At 38.8% G+C, this 22164-nt stretch overlaps 1 protein-coding gene across 2 annotated transcripts in view; it reads left to right on the top strand.

Moving 5' to 3' along the window:
• The first annotated feature begins 549 nt into the window (after positions 1-549).
• The window catches only part of B4GALT4 (beta-1,4-galactosyltransferase 4), a 397258-nt gene continuing 375643 nt past the window's right edge, over positions 550-22164 (top strand). Inside the window, exon 1 of one of the 2 annotated variants that reach the window (XM_053705849.1) lies at positions 550-629. The gene's annotated coding sequence lies outside the window, so the exon portion shown is untranslated. The remainder of the gene's footprint in view (positions 630-22164) is intronic. The other variant, XM_053705850.1, reaches the window with a different exon arrangement.

Below are 22164 nucleotides of genomic sequence, written 5' to 3'. Positions count from 1 at the left end.
AAAAAATGTGATTTTAGTATCCCTTTAGGGGTTCATTTTCATTTAACTCTTTAACCCTTTAAATTAAAGGTTTTCCAGTTCTGAGGATTGAAAGTGCACACTGCATGAAAGTTTTTGTATTATACAAAATATAATATTATTAGAATATTTAAATATTAAATATTTAAAGTTTTGTATTATACAAAAATACTTTTTTTTTAAATAATTTAAATAATTAATATTTAAAGTTTTTGTATTATACAAAATATAATATTATTAGAATGCTTTTGTATTTTGTTGCTATTTCTAGTAATATGGATTTGTTGGTACAATTATTATTATTAAACTGACCCCATTGCATTTGCTAGTTGTGGAATTTCTTCATACTCTGGCTGAATTTAGAGTCACAATAAAACTATGTCCCTGATTGGACTGACAGTATGACACCACTTGCACTTCGTAATTACCACAACAAACATGGCGGAAACGAAGTCCCTCCCCTTGGAGGTCACTCTGGTTAATGCATAGCAAAATGTTGACTCTCTGTCCTCGGGTCCTCCGAAACTCTATGGTAAACTAACGGGACTCACTGAGGGGCTGTGACAGAGGCCACTGTTTGAGTGTTTGCGGTAGTTACCGGTGTACCTGAGGTAAGTGATAAAACCGGTTAGTGTAATGAGCCCTCACACTGACTTCACCAAGACATTAGCATGTGTCACACTCACTAACCATCAGCTTCACGCTGTATATCAGTAGTTATGTCAGAAAAGGCATTTTATTACTTTTGTTTTACCATTTCTAGTAATATGGATTTGTTGGTACAATTATTGCTCTGGTTTGCTAATATCAATGTAATAGTATTTCAGTTTGTTCAAGTACATCATTATTACTATAGACTGATCGATGTTAACTTGCAATGTCTTATTACTCTAGGTCGGATAATAGTAATGCAAGTGACATAGCTGTGTTGTCATAGTGTTAATCGATATGTGCTAATTCGTTAATAAAGTGGCTGCAAAGTGAAGACATGTTTTATTACTGCCGTGCAGGGAGGGGAGAGAGACAGAGGGAGAGAAGGGAGATAGAGGGAAGGAGAGAGAGACACAGGTAGCAGACAGCTGAGCTATAATAGTAATAATGTCACCTGTTACTCAGAAGTGACACAGGTAGCAGACAGCTGAGCTATAATAGTAATAATGTCACCTGTTACTCAGAAGTGACACAGGTAGCAGACAGCTGAGCTATAATAGTAATAATGTCACCTGTTACTCAGCAGTGACACAGTTAGCAGACAGCTGAGCTATAATAGTAATAATGTCACCTGTTTACTCAGAAGTGACACAGGTAGCAGACAGCTGAGCTATAATAGTAATAATGTCACCTGTTACTCAGAAGTGACACAGGTAGCAGACAGCTGAGCTATAATAGTAATAATGTCACCTGTTACTCAGAAGTGACACAGGTAGCAGACAGCTGAGCTATAATAGTAATAATGTCACCTGTTACTCAGAAGTGACACAGGTAGCAGACAGCTGAGCTATAATAGTAATAATGTCACCTGTTACTCAGAAGTAACACAGGTAGCAGACAGCTGAGCTATAATAGTAATAATGTCACCTGTTACTCAGAAGTGACACAGGTAGCAGACAGCTGAGCTATAATAGTAATAATGTCACCTGTTACTCAGAAGTGACACAGTTAGCAGACAGCTGAGCTATAATAGTAATAATGTCACCTGTTACTCAGAAGTGACACAGGTAGCAGACAGCTGAGCTATAATAGTAATAATGTCACCTGTTACTCAGAAGTGACACAGGTAGCAGACAGTTTAGCTATAATAGTAATAATGTCACCTGTTACTCAGAAGTGACACAGGTAGCAGACAGCTGAGCTATAATAGTAATAATGTCACCTGTTACTCAGAAGTGACACAGGTAGCAGACAGCTGAGCTATAATAGTAATAATGTCACCTGTTACTCAGAAGTAACACAGGTAGCAGACAGCTGAGCTATAATAGTAATAATGTCACCTGTTACTCAGAAGTGACACAGGTAGCAGACAACTGAGCTTTAATAGTAATAATGTCACCTGTTACTCAGAAGTAACACAGGTAGCAGACAGCTGAGCTATAATAGTAATAATGTCACCTGTTACTCAGAAGTGACACAGGTAGCAGACAGCTGAGCTATAATAGTAATAATGTCACCTGTTACTCAGAAGTGACACAGGTAGCAGACAGCTGAGCTATAATAGTAATAATGTCACCTGTTACTCAGAAGTGACACAGGTAGCAGACAGCTGAGCTATAATAGTAATAATGTCACCTGTTACTCAGAAGTGACACAGGTAGCAGACAGCTGAGCTATAATAGTAATAATGTCACCTGTTACTCAGAAGTGACACAGGTAGCAGACAGCTGAGCTATAATAGTAATAATGTCACCTGTTACTCAGAAGTGACACAGGTAGCAGACAGCTGAGCTATAATAGTAATAATGTCACCTGTTACTCAGAAGTGACACAGGTAGCAGACAGCTGAGCTATAATAGTAATAATGTCACCTGTTACTCAGAAGTGACACAGGTATCAGACAGCTGAGCTATAATAGTAATAATGTCACCTGTTACTCAGAAGTGACACAGGTAGCAGACAGCTGAGCTATAATGGTAATAATGTCACCTGTTACTCAGAAGTGACACAGGTAGCAGACAGCTGAGCTATAATAGTAATAATGTCACCTGTTACTCAGAAGTGACACAGGTAGCAGACAGCTGAGCTATAATAGTAATAATGTCACCTGTTACTCAGAAGTGACACAGGTAGCAGACAGCTGAGCTATAATAGTAATAATGTCACCTGTTACTCAGAAGTGACACAGGTAGCAGACAGCTGAGCTATAATAGTAATAATGTCACCTGTTACTCAGAAGTGACAAAGGTAGCAGACAGCTGAGCTATAATAGTAATAATGTCACCTGTTACTCAGAAGTGACACAGGTAGCAGACAGCTGAGCTATAATAGTAATAATGTCACCTGTTACTCAGAAGTAACACAGGTAGCAGACAGCTGAGCTATAATAGTAATAATGTCACCTGTTACTCAGAAGTGACACAGTTAGCAGACAGCTGAGCTATAATAGTAATAATGTCACCTGTTACTCAGAAGTGACACAGGTAGCAGACAGCTGAGCTATAATAGTAATAATGTCACCTGTTACTCAGAAGTAACACAGGTAGCAGACAGCTGAGCTATAATAGTAATAATGTCACCTGTTACTCAGAAGTGACACAGGTAGCAGACAGCTGAGCTATAATAGTAATAATGTCACCTGTTACTCAGAAGTGACACAGGTAGCAGACAGCTGAGCTATAATAGTAATAATGTCACCTGTTACTCAGAAGTAACACAGGTAGCAGACAGCTGAGCTATAATAGTAATAATGTCACCTGTTACTCAGAAGTGACACAGGTAGCAGACAGCTGAGCTATAATAGTAATAATGTCACCTGTTACTCAGAAGTGACACAGTTAGCAGACAGCTGAGCTATAATAGTAATAATGTCACCTGTTACTCAAATAGAAGTGACACAGGTAGCAGACAGCTGAGCTATAATAGTAATAATGTCACCTGTTACTCAGAAGTGATACAGGTAGCAGACAGCTGAGCTATAATAGTAACAATGTCACCTGTTACTCAGAAGTGACACAGGTAGCAGACAGCTGAGCTATAATAATAATAATGTCACCTGTTACTCAGAAGTGACACAGGTAGCAGACAGCTGAGCTATAATAGTAATAATGTCACCTGTTACTCAGAAGTGACACAGGTAGCAGACAGCTGAGCTATAATAGTATTAATGTCACCTGTTACTCAGAAGTGACACAGGTAGCAGACAGCTGAGCTATAATAGTATTAATGTCACCTGTTACTCAGAAGTGACACAGGTAGCAGACAGCTGAGCTATAATAGTAATAATTTCACCTGTTACTCAGAAGTGACACAGGTATCAGACAGCTGAGCTATAATAGTAATAATGTCACCTGTTACTCAGAAATGACACAGGTAGCAGACAGCTGAGCTATAATAGTAATAATGTCACCTGTTACTCAGAAGTGACACAGGTAGCAGACAGCTGAGCTATAATAGTAATAATGTCAACCGTTACTCAGAAGTGACACAGGTAGCAGACAGCTGAGCTATAATAGTAATAATGTCACCTGTTACTCAGAAGTGACACAGGTAGCAGACAGCTGAGCTATAATAGTAATAATGTCACCTGTTACTCAGAAGTGACACAGGTAGCAGACAGCTGAGCTATTATAATAGTAATAATGTCACCTGTTACTCAAATAGAAGTGACACAGGTAGCAGACAGCTGAGCTATAATAGTAATAATGTCACCTGTTACTCAGAAGTGACACAGGTAGCAGACAGCTGAGCTATAATAGTAATAATGTCACCTGTTACTCAGAAGTGACACAGGTAGCAGACAGCTGAGCTATAATAGTAATAATGTCACCTGTTACTCAGAAGTGACACAGGTAGCAGACAGCTGAGCTATAATAGTAATAATTTCACCTGTTACTCAGAAGTGACACAGGTATCAGACAGCTGAGCTATAATAGTAATAATGTCACCTGTTACTCAGAAATGACACAGGTAGCAGACAGCTGAGCTATAATAGTAATAATGTCACCTGTTACTCAGAAATGACACAGGTAGCAGACAGCTGAGCTATAATAGTAATAATGTCAACCGTTACTCAGAAGTGACACAGGTAGCAGACAGCTGAGCTATAATAGTAATAATGTCACCTGTTACTCAGAAATGACACAGGTAGCAGACAGCTGAGCTATAATAGTAATAATGTCACCTGTTACTCAGAAGTGACACAGGCCTAGATTTGGAGTTTTGTCGGTAAAGACCCGCGTAGCTAACGCCGGCTTTTTTCTGGCCGCACCATAAAAATAACTCTGGTATTGAGAGTCCACATAAAGGCTGCGTTAGGCTCCAAAAAAGGAGCGTAGAGCATATTTAACGCAGCTTCAACTCTCGATACCAGAGTTGCTTACGCAAGCGGCCAGCCTCAAAAACGTGCTCGTGCACGATTCTCCCATAGAAAACAATGGGGCTGTTTGAGCTGAAAAAAACCTAACACCTGCAAAAAAGCCGCGTTCAGCTCCTAACGCAGCCCCATTGTTTGCTATGGGGAAACACTTTCTACGTCTGCACCTAACACTCTAACATGTACCCCGAGTCTAAAGACCCCTAACCTTACACTTATTAACCCCTAATCTGCCGCCCCCGCTATCGCTGACCCCTGCATATTATTATTAACCCCTAATCTGCCGCTCCGTAAACCGCCGCTACTTACATTATCCCTATGTACCCCTAATCTGCTGCCCTAACATTGCCGACCCCTATATTATATTTATTAACCCCTAATCTGCCCCCCACAACGTCGCCTCCACCTGCCTACACTTATTAACCCCTAATCCGCCTCACTAACCCTATAATAAATAGTATTAACCCCTAATCTGCCGACTGGAGCTCACCGCTATTCTAATAAATGTATTAACCCCTACAGCTAAGTCTAACCCTAACACTAACACCCCCCTAAATTAAATATAATTTACATCTAACGAAATTAATTATCTCTTATTAAATAAATTATTCCTATTTAAAGCTAAATACTTACCTGTAAAATAAATCCTAATATAGCTACAGTATAAATTATAATTATATTATAGCTATTTTAGGATTAATATTTATTTGACAGGCAACTTTGTAATTATTTTAACCAGGTACAATAGCTATTAAATAGTTAAGAACTATTTAATAGCTACCTAGTTAAAATAATTACAAAATTACCTGTAAAATAAATCCTAACCTAAGTTACAATTAAACCTAACACTATACTATCATTAAATTAATTAAATAAAATACCTACAATTACCTACAATTAAACCTAACACTACACTATCAATAAATAAATTAAATACAATTCCTACAAATAACTACAATGAAATAAACTAACTAAAGTACAAAAAATAAAAAAGAACTAAGTTACAAAAAATAAAAAAATATTTACAAACATAAGAAAAATATTACAACAATTTTAAACTAATTACACCTACTCTAAGCCCCCTAATAAAATAACAAAGACCCCCAAAATAAAAAATGCCCTACCCTATTCTAAATTACTAAAGTTCAAAGCTCTTTTACCTTACCAGCCCTGAACAGGGCCCTTTGCGGGGCATGCCCCAAGAAGTTCAGCTCTTTTGCCTGTAAAAAAAAAAAACATACAATACCCCCCCCCCCCAACATTACAACCCACCACCCACATACCCCTAATCTAACCCAAACCCCCCTTAAATAAACCTAACACTAAGCCCCTGAAGATCTTCCTACCTTATCTTCACCATACCAGGTTCACCGATCCGTCCTGAAGAGCGCCTCCGATGTCCTGATCCAAGCCCAAGCGGGGGGCTGAAGAGGTCCATGATCCGGCTGAAGTCTTCATCCAAGCGGGAGCTGAAGAGGTCCATGATCCGGATGAAGTCTTCATCCAAGCGGGAGCTGAAGAGGTTCATGATCCGGATGAAGTCTTCTATCAACGGCATCTTCAATCTTCTTTCTTCGGGAGCCATCATCTTCCATCCGACGCGGAACATCCTCTTCTCCCGACGCCTACTAGCCGAATGACGGTTCCTTTAAGGGACGTCATCCAAGATGGCGTCCCTCGATTTCCGATTGGCTGATAGGATTCTATCAGCCAATCGGAATTAAGGTAGGAATATTCTGATTGGCTGATGGAATCAGCCAATCAGAATCAAGTTCAATCCGATTGGCTGATCCAATCAGCCAATCAGATTGATCTCGCATTCTATTGGCTGATCGGAACAGCCAATAGAATGCGAGCTCAATCTGATTGGCTGATTGGATCAGCCAATCGGATTGAACTTGATTCTGATTGGCTGATTCCATCAGCCAATCAGAATATTCCTACCTTAATTCCGATTGGCTGATAGAATCCTATCAGCCAATCGGAATTCGAGGGACGCCATCTTGGATGACGTCCCTTAAAGGAACCGTCATTCAGCTAGTAGGCGTCGGGAGAAGAGGATGTTCCGCGTCGGATGGAAGATGATGGCTCCCGAAGAAAGAAGATTGAAGATGCCGTTGATAGAAGACTTCTTCCGGATCATGGACCTCTTCAGCTCCCGCTTGGATGAAGACTTCATCCGGATCATGGACCTCTTCAGCTCCCGCATGGATGAAGACTTCAGCCGGATCATGGACCTCTTCAGCCCCCCGCTTGGGCTTGGATCAGGACATCGGAGGAGCTCTTCAGGACGGATCGGTGAACCTGGTATGGTGAAGATAAGGTAGGAAGATCTTCAGGGGCTTAGTGTTAGGTTTATTTAAGGGGGGTTTGGGTTAGATTAGGGGTATGTGGGTGGTGGGTTGTAATGTTGGGGGGGGGGTATTGTATGGTTTTTTTTTTACAGGCAAAAGAGCTGAACTTCTTGGGGCATGCCCCGCAAAGGGCCCTGTTCAGGGCTGGTAAGGTAAAAGAGCTTTGAACTTTAGTAATTTAGAATAGGGTAGGGCATTTTTTATTTTGGGGGTCTTTGTTATTTTATTAGGGGGCTTAGAGTAGGTGTAATTAGTTTAAAATTGTTGTAATATTTTTCTTATGTTTGTAAATATTTTTTTATTTTTTGTAACTTAGTTCTTTTTTATTTTTTGTACTTTAGTTAGTTTATTTCATTGTAGTTATTTGTAGGAATTGTATTTAATTTATTTATTGATAGTGTAGTGTTAGGTTTAATTGTAGGTAATTGTAGGTATTTTATTTAATTAATTTAATGATAGTATAGTGTTAGGTTTAATTGTAATTTAGGTTAGGATTTATTTTACAGGTAATTTTGTAATTATTTTAACTAGGTAGCTATTAAATAGTTCTTAACTATTTAATAGCTATTGTACCTGGTTAAAATAATTACAAAGTTGCCTGTCAAATAAATATTAATCCTAAAATAGCTACAATGTAATTATAATTTATATTGTAGCTATATTAGGATTTATTTTACAGGTAAGTATTTATCTTTAAATAGGAATAATTTATTTAATAAGAGTTAATTAATTTCGTTAGATTAAAATTATATTTAATTTAGGGGGGTGTTAGTGTTAGGGTTAGACTTAGCTTTAGGGGTTAATACATTTATTAGAATAGCGGTGAGCTCCGGTAGGCAGATTAGGGGTTAATAAGTGTAGGCAGGTGGAGGCGACATTGAGGGGGGCAGATTAGGGGTTAATAAATATAATATAGGGGTCGGCGGTGTTAGTGGCAGCAGATTAGGGGTACATAAGGATAACGTAGGTGGCGGCGCTTTGAGGTCGGCAGATTAGGGTTTAAATATTGTAGGTAGCTGGCTGCGACGTTGTGGGGGGCAGATTAGGGGTTAATAAATATAATATAGGGGTCGGCGGTGTTAGGGGCAGCAGATTAGGGGTACATAAGGATAACGTAGGTGGCGGCGCTTTGCGGTCGGCAGATTAGGGGTTAATTATTGTAGGTAGCTGGCTGCGACGTTGTGGGGGGCAGGTTAGGGGTTAATAAATATAATACAGGGGTCGCGGTGTTAGGGGCAGCAGATTAGGGGTACATAAGTATAACGTAGGTGGCGGTCGGCAGATTAGGGGTTAAAAAAATTTAATCGAGTGGCGGCGATGTGGGGGGACCTCGGTTTAGGGGTACATAGGTAGTTTATGGGTGTTAGTGTACTTTAGAGCACAGTAGTTAAGAGCTTCATAAACCGGCGTTAGCCCAGAAAGCTCTTAACTACTGACTTTTTTTCCTGCGGCTGGAGTTTTGTCGTTAGATGTCTAACGCTCACTTCAGACACGACTCTAAATACCGGAGTTAGAAAGATCCCATTGAAAAGATAGGATACGCAATTGACGTAAGGGGATCTGCGGTATGGAAAAGTCGCGGCTGAAAAGTGAGCGTTAGACCCTATTTTGAGTGACTCCAAATATCGGAGTTAGCCTAAAACCAGCGTTAGGAGCCTCTAACGCTGGTTTTCACGGCTACCGCCAAACTCCAAATCTAGGCCACAGGTAGCAGACAGCTGAGCTATAATAGTAAAAATGTCACCTGTTACTCAGAAGGGACACTGGTAGCAGACAGCTGAGCTATAATAGTAATAATGTCACCTGTTACTCAGAAGTGACACAGCAGACAGCTGAGCTATAATAGTAATAATGTCACCTGTTACTGTAGCAGACAGCTGAGCTATAATAGTAATAATGTCACCTGTTACTCCGAAGTGACACAGGTAGCAGACAGCTGAGTTATAATAGTAATAATGTCACCTGTTACTCAAATAGAAGTGACACAGGTAGCAGACAGCTGAGCTTTAATAGTAATAATGTCACCTGTTACTCAGAAGTGACACAGGTAGCAGACAGCTGAGCTATAATAGTAATAATGTCACCTGTTACTCAGAAGTGACACAGGTAGCAGACAACTGAGCTTTAATAGTAATAATGTCACCTGTTACTCAGAAGTGACACAGGTAGCAGACAGCTGAGCTTTAATAGTAATAATGTCACCTGTTACTCAGAAGTGACACAGGTAGCAGACAGCTAAGCTATAATAGTAATAATGTCACCTGTTACTCAGAAGTGACACAGGTAGACAGCTGAGCTATTATAGTAATAATGTCACCTGTTACTCAGAAGTGTCACAGGTAGCAGACAGCTGAGCTATAATAGTAATAATGTCACCTGTTACTCAGAAGTGACACAGTTAGCACACAGCTGAGCTATAATAGTAATAATGTCACCTGTTTACTCAGAAGTGACACAGGTAGACAGCTGAGCTATAATAGTAATAATGTCACCTGTTATTCAGAAGTGACACAGGTATCAGACAGCTGAGCTATAATAGTAATAATGTCACCTGTTACTCAGAAGTGACACAGGTAGCAGACAACTGAGCTTTAATAGTAATAATGTCACCTGTTACTCAGAAGTGACACAGGTAGCAGACAGCTGAGCTTTAATAGTAATAATGTCACCTGTTACTCAGAAGTGACACAGTTAGCAGACAGCTGAGCTATAATAGTAATAATGTCACCTGTTTACTCAGAAGTGACACAGGTAGACAGCTGAGCTATAATAGTAATAATGTCACCTGTTATTCAGAAGTGACACAGGTATCAGACAGCTGAGCTATAATAGTAATAATGTCACCTGTTACTCAGAAGTGACACAGGTAGCAGACAGCTGAGCTATAATAGTAATAATGTCACCTGTTACTCAGAAGTGACACAGGTAGCAGACAGCTGAGCTATAATAGTAATAATGTCACCTGTTACTCAGAAGTGACACAGGTAGCAGACAGCTGAGCTATAATAGTAATAATGTCACCTGTTACTCAGAAGTGACACAGGTAGCAGACAGCTGAGCTATAATAGTAATAATGTCACCTGTTACTCAGAAGTGACACAGGTAGCAGACAGCTGAGCTATAATAGTAATAATGTCACCTGTTACTCAGAAGTGACACAGTTAGCAGACAGCTGAGCTATAATAGTAATAATGTCACCTGTTACTCAGAAGTGACACAGGTAGCAGACAGCTGAGCTATAATAGTAATAATGTCACCTGTTACTCAGAAGTGACACGGGTAGCAGACAGCTGAGCTATAATAGTAATAATGTCACCTGTTACTCAAATAGAAGTGACTTAGGTAGCAGACAGCTGAGCTATAATAGTAATAATGTCACCTGTTACTCAGAAGTGACACAGGTAGCAGACAGCTGAGCTATAATAGTAATAATGTCACCTGTTACTCAGAAGTGACACAGGTAGCAGACAGCTGAGCTATAATAGTAATAATGTCACCTGTTACTCAGAAGTGACACAGCAGACAGCTGAGCTATAATGGTAATAATGTCACCTGTTACTCAGAAGTGACACAGGTAGCAGACAGCTGAGCTATAATAGTAATAATGTCCCTGTTACTCAGAAGTGACACAGCAGACAGCTGAGCTATAATGGTAATAATGTCACCTGTTACTCAGAAGTGACACAGGTAGCAGACAGCTGAGCTATAATAGTAATAATGTCACCTGTTTACTCAGATATGACACAGGTAGCAGACAGCTGAGCTATAATAGTAATAATGTCACCTGTTACTCAGAAGGGACACAGGTAGCAGACAGCTGAGCTATAATAGTAATAATGTCACCTGTTACTCCGAAGTGACACAGGTAGCAGACAGCTTAGCTATAATAGTAATAATGTCACCTGTTACTCAGAAGTGACACAGATAGCAGCCAGCTGAGCTTTAATAGTAATAATGTCACCTGTTACTCAGAAGTGACACAGGTAGCAGCCAGCTGAGCTATAATAGTAATAATGTCACCTGTTACTCAGAAGTGACACAGGTAGCAGACAGCTGAGCTTTAATAGTAATAATGTCACCTGTTACTCAGAAGTGACACAGGTAGCAGACAGCTGAGCTATAATAGTAATAATGTCACCTGTTACTCAGCAGTGACACAGTTAGCAGACAGCTGAGCTATAATAGTAATAATGTCACCTGTTTACTCAGAAGTGTCACAGGTAGCAGACAGCTGAGCTATAATAGTAATAATGTCACCTGTTACTCAGCAGTGACACAGTTAGCAGACAGCTGAGCTATAATAGTAATAATGTCACCTGTTTACTCAGAAGTGACACAGGTAGACAGCTGAGCTATAATAGTAATAATGTCACCTGTTACTCAGAAGTGACACAGGTAGCAGACAGCTGAGCTATAATAGTAATAATGTCACCTGTTACTCAGAAGTGACACAGGTAGCAGACAGCTGAGCTATAATAGTAATAATGTCACCTGTTACTCAGAAGTGACACAGGTAGCAGACAGCTGAGCTATAATCGTATTAATGTCACCTGTTACTTAGAAGTGACACAGGTAGCAGACAGCTGAGCTATAATAGTATTAATGTCACCTGTTACTCAGAAGTGACACAGGTAGCAGACAGCTGAGCTATAATAGTATTAATGTCACCTGTTACTCAGAAGTGACACAGTTAGCAGACAGCTGAGCTATAATAGTAATAATGTCACCTGTTACTCAGAAGTGACACAGGTAGCAGACAGCTGAGCTATAATAGTAATAATGTCACCTGTTACTCAGAAGTGACACAGGTAGCAGACAGCTGAGCTATAATAGTAATAATGTCACCTGTTACTCAGATGTGACACAGGTATCAGACAGCTGAGCTATAATAGTAATAATGTCACCTGTTACTCAGAAGTGACACAGGTAGCAGACAGCTGAGCTATAATAGTAATAACGTCACCTGTTACTCAGAAGTGACACAGGTAGCAGACAGCTGAGCTATAATAGTAATAATGTCACCTGTTACTCAGAAGTGACACAGGTAGCAGACAGCTGAGCTATAATAGTAATAATGTCACCTGTTACTCAGAAGTGACACAGGTAGCAAACAGCTGAGCTATAATAGTAATAATGTCACCTGTTACTCAGAAGTGACACAGGTAGCATACAGCTGAGCTATAATAGTAATAATGTCACCTGTTACTCAGAAGTGACACAGGTAGCAGACAGCTGAGCTATAATAGTAATAATGTCACCTGTTACTCAGAAGTGACACAGGTATCAGACAGCTGAGCTATAATAGTAATAATGTCACCTGTTACTCAGAAGTGACACAGGTAGCAGACAGCTGAGCTTTAATAGTAATAATGTCACCTGTTACTCAGAAGTGACACAGGTAGCAGACAGCTGAGCTATAATAGTAATAATGTCACCTGTTACTCAGAAGTGACACAGGTAGCAGACAACTGAGCTTTAATAGTAATAATGTCACCTGTTACTCAGAAGTGACACAGGTAGCAGACAGCTGAGCTTTAATAGTAATAATGTCACCTGTTACTCAGAAGTGACACAGGTAGCAGACAGCTAAGCTATAATAGTAATAATGTCACCTGTTACTCAGAAGTGACACAGGTAGACAGCTGAGCTATTATAGTAATAAGGTCACCTGTTACTCAGAAGTGTCACAGGTAGCAGACAGCTGAGCTATAATAGTAATAATGTCACCTGTTACTCAGAAGTGACACAGTTAGCACACAGCTGAGCTATAATAGTAATAATGTCACCTGTTTACTCAGAAGTGACACAGGTAGACAGCTGAGCTATAATAGTAATAATGTCACCTGTTATTCAGAAGTGACACAGGTATCAGACAGCTGAGCTATAATAGTAATAATGTCACCTGTTACTCAGAAGTGACACAGTTAGCAGACAGCTGAGCTATAATAGTAATAATGTCACCTGTTACTCAGAAGTGACACAGGTAGCAGACAGCTGAGCTATAATAGTAATAATGTCACCTGTTACTCAGAAGTGACACAGGTAGCAGACAGCTGAGCTATAATAGTAATAATGTCACCTGTTACTCAGAAGTGACACAGGTAGCAGACAGCTGAGCTATAATAGTAATAATGTCACCTGTTACTCAGAAGTGACACAGGTAGCAAACAGCTGAGCTATAATAGTAATAATGTCACCTGTTACTCAAATAGAAGTGACTTAGGTAGCAGACAGCTGAGCTATAATAGTAATAATGTCACCTGTTACTCAGAAGTGACACAGGTAGCAGACAGCTGAGCTATAATAGTAATAATGTCACCTGTTACTCAGAAGTGACACAGCAGACAGCTGAGCTATAATAGTAATAATGTCACCTGTTACTCAGAAGTGACACAGGTAGCAGACAGCTGAGCTATAATGGTAATAATGTCACCTGTTACTCAGAAGTGACACAGGTAGCAGACAGCTGAGCTATAATAGTAATAATGTCACCTGTTACTCAGAAGTGACACAGGTAGCAGACAGCTGAGCTATAATAGTAATAATGTCACCTGTTACTCAGAAGTGACACAGGTAGCAGACAGCTGAGCTATAATAGTAATAATGTCACCTGTTACTCAGAAGTGACACAGTTACCAGACAGCTGAGCTATAATAGTAATAATGTCACCTGTTACTCAGAAGTGACACAGGTAGCAGACAGCTGAGCTATAATAGTAATAATGTCACCTGTTACTCAGAAGTGACATGGGTAGCAGACAGCTGAGCTATAATAGTAATAATGTCACCTGTTACTCAAATAGAAGTGACTTAGGTAGCAGACAGCTGAGCTATAATAGTAATAATGTCACCGGTTACTCAGAAGTGACACAGGTAGCAGACAGCTGAGCTATAATAGTAATAATGTCACCTGTTACTCAGAAGTGACACAGGTAGCAGACAGCTGAGCTATAATAGTAATAATGTCCCTGTTACTCAGAAGTGACACAGCAGACAGCTGAGCTATTAGGGATGCACCGAAATTTCGGCCGCAGAAACGTTTCATCCGAAAATTGCATTTTTGGCTATTTCGGTTTTCGGTTTTTTTTGCCTGTTATTTTCGGTAAAATTATTGTGTAGCATATTTCAAATTTGATGCCAACCTAGAGGTGCGGTGTGAGTTCATTTCTTGACTTACTGTCTCTCATATAATAATAGTTTTCTAGGACTATACATTATTTGGATAATTGGTAAAAAAAAATACTGTTAAATCTGATTCTGTTACACAGAACTAAATACAGAATAATACAGTAAATTGATATTTAATGTTGTTTTAAGTAGGGATGCACCGAAATTTGTTCGCAGAAACATTTTGGCTGAAAATGGCATTATTGTTTTTTTGTTCTTGGTAAAATTATTGTGTAGCATATTATTGTTTTAAGATATTTTTGTCCAATTTTAGTGTGTTGCTTTCAATAAAAGTGAATTTATTTTATTTTATTTTATTGGCTTGAAGGTTTTCAATTCAGATTCATTCATAAAATAGTTTAATTATGCAAAAAAACTAAAAAAAAATATTTTAAAATAATTTGGAAAAAAAGACATTTTCGGTTTCGGTTTTCGGCTAAGTGCATCCTGGATTTTCGGATTCGGTTTCGGTCCAGAATTTCCATTTCGGTGCATCACAAGCTATTACTGTGTAATATACTGTAACAAGGGACATATAACTGTATATTACTTGTGCTAGTGCTTTTACTATGTAATATACTGTAACAAGGGACATATAACAGTGTATTACTTGTGCTAGTACTTTTACTATGTAATATACTGTAACAAGGGACACATAACTGTGTATTACTAATGCCAGTGCTATTACTGTGTAATATACTGTAACAAGGGTCACACAACTGTGTATTACTTGTGCTAGTGCTATTACTGTGTAATATACTGTAACAAGGGACATATAACTGTGTATTACTTGTGCTAGTGCTACTACTGTGTAATATACAGTAACAAGGGACATATAACTGTGTATTACTTGTGCTAGTGCTATTACTGTGTAATATACTGTAACAAGGGACATATAACTGTTTATTACTAATGCCAGTGCTATTACTGTGTAATATACTGTAACAAGGGATATATAACTGTGTATTACTTGTGCTAATGCTATTACTGTGTAATATACTGTAACAAGGGATATATAACTGTGTATTACTTGTGCTAGTGCTATTACTATGTAATATACTGTAACAAGGGACATATAACTGTGTATTACTTGTGCTAGTGCTATTACTGTGTAATATACAGTAACAAGCGACATATAACTGTGTATTACTTGTGCTAGTGCTATTAGTAATATACAGTAACAAGGGATATATAACTGTGTATTACTTGTGCTAGTGCTATTACTATGTAATATACTGTAACAAGGGACATATAACTGTGTATTACTTGTGCTAGTGCTATTAATATGTAATATACAGTAACAAGGGACATATAACTATATTTCTTGTGCTAGTGCTATTACTATGTAATATACTGTAACAAGGGACATATAACTGTATTACTTGTGCTAGTGCTATTACTATGTAATATACTGTAACAAGGGACATATAACTGTATTACTTGTGCTAGTGCTATTACTGTGTAATATTCTGTAACAAGGGACATATAACTGTGTATTTCATGTGCTAGTGCTATTACTATGTAATATACAGTAACAAGGGACATATAACTGTATTACTTGTGCTAGTGCTATTACTATGTAATATACTGTAACAAGAGATATATAACTGTGTATTACTTGTGCTAGTGCTATTTCTGTGTGATATACAGTAACATGGGACACATAACTGTGTATTACTTGTGCTAGTGCAATTACTGTGTAATATACAATAACAAGGGACATATAACTGTGTATTATTTGTGCTAGTGCTATTACTGTGTAATATACTGTAACAAGGGATATATAACTGTGTATTACTTGTGCTAGTGCTATTACTGTGTAATATACTGTAACAAGGTAATATAACTGTGTATTACCTCTGTTAGTGCTATTACTGTGTAATATACAGTAACAAGGGTCACACAACTGTGTATTACTTGTGCTAGTGCTATTTCGGTTTTCGTTTTTTTTTTGCCTGTTATTTTCGGTAAAATTATTGTGTAGCATATTTCAAATTTGATGCCAACCTAGAGGTGCGGTGTGAGTTCATTACTTGACTTACTGTTTCTCATATAATAATAGTTTTCTAGGACTATACATTATTTGGATAATTGGTAAAAAAAAATACTGTTAAATCTGATTCTGTTACACAGAACTAAATACAGAATAATACAGTAAATTGATATTTAATGTTGTTTTAAGTAGGGATGCACCGAAATTTGTTCGCAGAAACATTTTGGCTGAAAATGGCATTATTGTTTTTTTTGTTCTTGGTAAAATTATTGTGTAGCATATTATTGTTTTAAGATATTTTTGTCCAATTTTAGTGTGTTGCTTTCAATAAAAGTGAATTTATTTTATTTTATTTTATTGGCTTGAAGGTTTTCAATTCAGATTCATTCATAAAATAGTTTAATTATGCAAAAAAACTAAAAAAAAATATTTTAAAATAATTTGGAAAAAAAAGACATTTTCGGTTTCTGTTTCGGTTTTCGGCTAAGTGCATCCTGGATTTTCGGATTCGGTTTCGGTCCAGAATTTCCATTTCGGTGCATCACTATGAGCTATAATGGTAATAATGTCACCTGTTACTCAGAAGTGACACAGGTAGCAGACAGCTGAGCTATAATAGTAATAATGTCACCTGTTACTCAGATATGACACAGGTGGCAGACAGCTGAGCTATAATAGTAATAATGTCACCTGTTACTCAGAAGGGACACAGGTAGCAGACAGCTTAGCTATAATAGTAATAATGTCACCTGTTACTCAGAAGTGACACAGATAGCAGCCAGCTGAGCTTTAATAGTAATAATGTCACCTGTTACTCAGAAGTGACACAGGTAGCAGCCAGCTGAGCTATAATAGTAATAATGTCACCTGTTACTCAGAAGTGACACAGGTAGCAGACAGCTGAGCTTTAATAGTAATAATGTCACCTGTTACTCAGAAGTGACACAGGTAGCAGACAGCTGAGCTATAATAGTAATAATGTCACCTGTTACTCAGCAGTGACACAGTTAGCAGACAGCTGAGCTATAATAGTAATAATGTCACCTGTTTACTCAGAAGTGTCACAGGTAGCAGACAGCTGAGCTATAATAGTAATAATGTCACCTGTTACTCAGCAGTGACACAGTTAGCAGACAGCTGAGCTATAATAGTAATAATGTCACCTGTTTACTCAGAAGTGACACAGGTAGACAGCTGAGCTATAATAGTAATAATGTCACCTGTTACTCAGAAGTGACACAGGTAGCAGACAGCTGAGCTATAATAGTAATAATGTCACCTGTTACTCAGAAGTGACACAGGTAGCAGACAGCTGAGCTATAATAGTAATAATGTCACCTGTTACTCAGAAGTGACACAGGTAGCAGACAGCTGAGCTATAATCGTATTAATGTCACCTGTTACTTAGAAGTGACACAGGTAGCAGACAGCTGAGCTATAATAGTATTAATGTCACCTGTTACTCAGAAGTGACACAGGTAGCAGACAGCTGAGCTATAATAGTATTAATGTCACCTGTTACTCAGAAGTGACACAGTTAGCAGACAGCTGAGCTATAATAGTAATAATGTCACCTGTTACTCAGAAGTGACACAGGTAGCAGACAGCTGAGCTATAATAGTAATAATGTCACCTGTTACTCAGAAGTGACACAGGTAGCAGACAGCTGAGCTATAATAGTAATAATGTCACCTGTTACTCAGATGTGACACAGGTATCAGACAGCTGAGCTATAATAGTAATAATGTCACCTGTTACTCAGAAGTGACACAGGTAGCAGACAGCTGAGCTATAATAGTAATAATGTCACCTGTTACTCAGAAGTGACACAGGTAGCAGACAGCTGAGCTATAATAGTAATAATGTCACCTGTTACTCAGAAGTGACACAGGTAGCAGACAGCTGAGCTATAATAGTAATAATGTCACCTGTTACTCAGAAGTGACACAGGTAGCAAACAGCTGAGCTATAATAGTAATAATGTCACCTGTTACTCAGAAGTGACACAGGTAGCATACAGCTGAGCTATAATAGTAATAATGTCACCTGTTACTCAGAAGTGACACAGGTAGCAGACAGCTGAGCTATAATAGTAATAATGTCACCTGTTACTCAGAAGTGACACAGGTATCAGACAGCTGAGCTATAATAGTAATAATGTCACCTGTTACTCAGAAGTGACACAGGTATCAGACAGCTGAGCTATAATAGTAATAATGTCACCTGTTACTCAGAAGTGACACAGGTAGCAGACAGCTGAGCTATAATAGTAATAATGTCACCTGTTACTCAGAAGTGACACAGGTAGCAGACAGCTGAGCTATAATAGTAATAATGTCACCTGTTTACTCAGAAATGACACAGGTAGCAGACAGCTGAGCTATAATAATAATAATAATATCACCTGTTACTCAAATAGAAGTGACACAGGTAGCAGACAGCTGAGCTATAATAGTAATAATGTCACCTGTTACTCAGAAGTGACACAGGTAGCAGACAGCTGAGCTATAATAGTAATAATGTCACCTGTTACTCAGAAGTGACACAGGTAGCAGACAGCTGAGCTATAATAGTAATAATGTCACCTGTTACTCAGAAGTGACACAGGTAGCAGACAGCTGAGCTATAATAGTTATAATGTCACCTGTTACTCAGAAGTGACACAGGTAGCAGACAGCTGAGCTATAATAGTAATAATGTCACCTGTTACTCAGAAGTGGCACAGGTAGCAGACAGTTTAGCTATAATAGTAATAATGTCACCTGTTACGCAGAGGTGACACTGTTAGCAGACAGCTGAGCTATAATAGTAATAATGTCACCTGTTACTCAGAAGTGACACAGGTAGCAGACAGCTGAGCTATATTAGTAATAATGTCACCTGTTACTCAGAAGTGACACAGGTAGCAGACAGCTGAGCTATATTAGTAATAATGTCACCTGTTACGCAGAGGTGACACTGTTAGCAGACAGCTGAGCTATAATAGTAATAATGTCACCTGTTACTCAGAAGTGACACAGGTAGCAGACAGCTGAGCTATAATAGTAATAATGTCACCTGTTACTCAGAAGTGACACAGCACACAGCTGAGCTATAATAGTAATAATGTCACCTGTTACTCAGAAGTGACACAGGTAGCAGACAGCTGAGCTATAATAGTAATAATGTCACCTGTTACTCAGAAGTGACACAGGTAGCAGACAGCTGAGCTATAATAGTAATAATGTCACCTGTTACTCAGAAGTGACACAGGTAGCAGACAGCTGAGCTATAATAGTAATAATGTCACCTGTTACTCAGAAGTGACACAGGTAGCAGACAGCTGAGCTATAATAGTAATAATGTCACCTGTTACTCAGAAGTGACACAGCAGACAGCTGAGCTATAATAGTAATAATGTCACCCTGTTACTCAGAAGTGACACAGGTAGCAGACAGCTGAGCTATAATAGTAATAATGTCACCTGTTACTCAGAAGTGACACAGGTAGCAGACAGCTGAGCTATAATAGTAATAATGTCACCTGTTACTCAGAAGTGACACAGGTAGCAGACAGCTGAGCTATAATAGTAATAATGTCACCTGTTACTCAGAAGTGACACAGGTAGCAGACAGCTGAGCTATAATAGTAATAATGTCACCTGTTACTCAGAAGTGACACAGTTAGCAGACAGCTGAGCTATAATAGTAATAATGTCACCTGTTACTCAGAAGTGACACAGGTAGCAGACAGCTGAGCTATAATAGTAATAATGTCACCTGTTACTCAGAAGTGACACAGGTAGCAGACAGCTGAGCTATAATAGTAATAATGTCACCTGTTACTCAGAAGTGACACAGGTAGCAGACAGCTGAGCTATAATAGTAATAATGTCACCTGTTACTCAGAAGTGACACAGGTAGCAGACAGCTGAGCTATAATAGTAATAATGTCACCTGTTACTCAGAAGTGACACAGGTAGCAGACAGCTGAGCTATAATAGTAATAATGTCACCTGTTACTCAGAAGTGACACAGGTAGCAGACAGCTGAGCTATAATAGTAATAATGTCACCTGTTACTCAGAAGTGACACAGGTAGCAGACAGCTGAGCTATATTAGTAATAATGTCACCTGTTACTCAGAAGTGACACAGGTAGCAGACAGCTGAGCTATAATAGTAATAATGTCACCTGTTACTCAGAAGTGACACAGGTAGCAGACAGCTGAGCTATAATAGTAATAATGTCACCTGTTACTCAGAAGTGACACAGGTAGCAGACAGCTGAGCTATAATAGTAATAATGTCACCTGTTACTCAGAAAGTGACACAGGTAGCAGACAGCTGAGCTATAATAGTAATAATAGTCACCTGTTACTCAAATGAAGTGACACAGGTAGCAGACAGCTGAGCTATAATAGTAATAATGTCACCTGTTACTCAGAAGTGACACAGGTAGCAGACAGCTGAGCTATAATAGTAATAATGTCACCTGTTACTCAGAAGTGACACAGGTAGCAGACAGCTGAGCTATAATAGTAATAATGTCACCTGTTACTCAGAAGTGACACAGGTAGCAGACAGCTGAGCTATAATAGTAATAATGTCACCTGTTACTCAGAAGTGACACAGGTAGCAGACAGCTGAGCTATAATAGTAATAATGTCACCTGTTACTCAGAAGTGGCACAGGTAGCAGACAGCTGAGCTATAATAGTAATAATGTCACCTGTTACTCAGAGGTGACACAGTTAGCAGACAGCTGAGCTATAATAGTAATAATGTCACCTGTTACTCAGAAGTGACACAGGTAGCAGACAGCTGAGCTATATTAGTAATAATGTCACCTGTTACTCAGAAGTGACACAGGTAGCAGACAGCTGAGCTATAATAGTAATAATGTCACCTGTTACTCAGAGGTGACACTGGTAGCAGACAGCTGAGCTATAATAGTAATAATGTCACCTGTTACTCAGAAGTGACACAGGTAGCAGACAGCTGAGCTATAATAGTAATAATGTCACCTGTTACTCAGAAGTGACACAGGTAGCAGACAGCTGAGCTATAATAGTAATAATGTCACCTGTTACTCAGAAGTGACACAGTAGCAGACAGCTGAGCTATAACAGTAATAATGTCACCTGTTACTCAGAAGTGACACAGGTAGCAGACAGCTGAGCTATAATAGTAATAATGTCACCTGTTACTCAGAAGTGACACAGGTAGCAGACAGCTGAGCTATAATAGTAATAATGTCACCTGTTACTCAGAAGTGACACAGGTAGCAGACAGCTGAGCTATAATAGTAATAATGTCACCTGTTACTCAGAAGTAACACAGGTAGCAGACAGCTGAGCTATAATAGTAATAATGTCACCTGTTACTCAGAAGTGACACAGGTAGCAGACAGCTGAGCTATAATAGTAATAATGTCACCTGTTACTCAGAAGTGACACAGAGCAGACTGCTGAGCTATAATAGTAATAATGTCACCTGTTACTCAGAAGTGACACAGGTAGCAGACAGCTGAGCTATAATAGTAATAATGTCACCTGTTACTCAGAAGTGACACAGGTAGCAGACAGCTGAGCTATAATAGTAATAATGTCACCTGTTACTCAGAAGTGAC

This window comes from Bombina bombina, chromosome 3 (genome assembly GCF_027579735.1).
Source record: "Bombina bombina isolate aBomBom1 chromosome 3, aBomBom1.pri, whole genome shotgun sequence".
NCBI lineage: Eukaryota > Metazoa > Chordata > Amphibia > Anura > Bombinatoridae > Bombina > Bombina bombina.
Note: the sequence above shows the minus strand (reverse complement) of the source record. Positions and strands in the feature narration are given on the sequence as shown.